The sequence below is a fragment of the Oryzias melastigma genome, linkage group LG4, assembly GCF_002922805.2.
Source record: "Oryzias melastigma strain HK-1 linkage group LG4, ASM292280v2, whole genome shotgun sequence".
In the NCBI taxonomy this organism is placed as follows: Eukaryota; Metazoa; Chordata; class Actinopteri; order Beloniformes; family Adrianichthyidae; genus Oryzias; species Oryzias melastigma.
In genome coordinates this window covers 188,453-189,631 of record NC_050515.1, presented here as the reverse complement: position 1 = coordinate 189,631, position 1,179 = coordinate 188,453, and positions in this window count along the sequence as shown.

The following is a 1,179-nucleotide window of genomic DNA, read 5'->3' as shown; positions in this document are numbered from 1 at the left end:
AATCCTTGATGTGTCTCCGTGTTTTTAGTTCCTGTTTTCATCCAGAGGTCAGAGGAACCCAAACAGACGAAGAAATTCTCTGAATATTCAGGCTAGAATTGAAACTCGTCTTCAGTCAGTGTAGCTCTGAAGGTTGTGCTCTGCTGTTCTCATGACCTCCTCGTGACCTCCTCGTGACCTCCTCGTGACCTCCTCTTGACCTCCTCGTGACCTCCTCGTGACCTCCTCGTGACCTCCTCGTGACCTCCTCGTGACCTCCTGACGTCAGTCTCACATTCTGCTGTTTGTGTGTCTACGTTGAGTGTTCAGACACAGCAAACCTCTCTGCTATCAGACTCTCCGTAATCTCAGACCACGAGACTTCCAGAACCAGCCGGATCGAGGACGGTTTCCTCCACCAGGTGATCAGAAAATCCAAAACACACTTGAGGTCTCATCCCAAACAGGATAAACATTTATTGAAGACTCTGAAACTACATTTTAAGAATTTAAAACTGTAACTATTTAACATAATTCTGAACTAGATATATAGCATTACCTGTGATAATGTTAGAGTGAATGCTGGAAGCTGAATTTGGCTGAAGATGCTGAAACTGATAGCTAAAAACACTGAAGCTGATAGCTTGCTAAAATATTAGCTAAATGCCAAACTAGTCTAAAAAACAAAACAAAAAAAAGTTTGCCAAAACAGCTAGCATGTAGCTGGAAAAATAGCTAAAGTCCAAAATAGACTTTTTTTTTTTTACAAAGCCTAAATTAGCCAAAACAGCTAGCATCCATTCATTCATCTTCTTGTCCGCTTCATCCCTTTCGGGGTTGCGGGGGTGCCGGAGCCTATCCCGGCTGCTGATGGGCGAAGGCGGGGTTCAACCTGGACAGGTCACCAGTCTGTCTCAGGGCCTCAATCACACACATCCACTCTCACATTCACACCTAGGGGCAATTTAGAGTCACGAGTTCACCCATACAGAGGAGAACAAGCAAACTCCAAACAGAAAGATCCCCAGTTGATGGTTTTTTGTTTTTTTTTCAAATACCCCAGCCAGGATTTGAACCAGGACATCCTTGCTGTGAGGCAGGAGCGCTAACCACTTCTCCACCGTGACCTCTGACCTCTGCTGACCTCTGCCTCTACAGAGCCAGTCCTTTTATCAGCCTCTTTGGTTTGTGATTTCATAA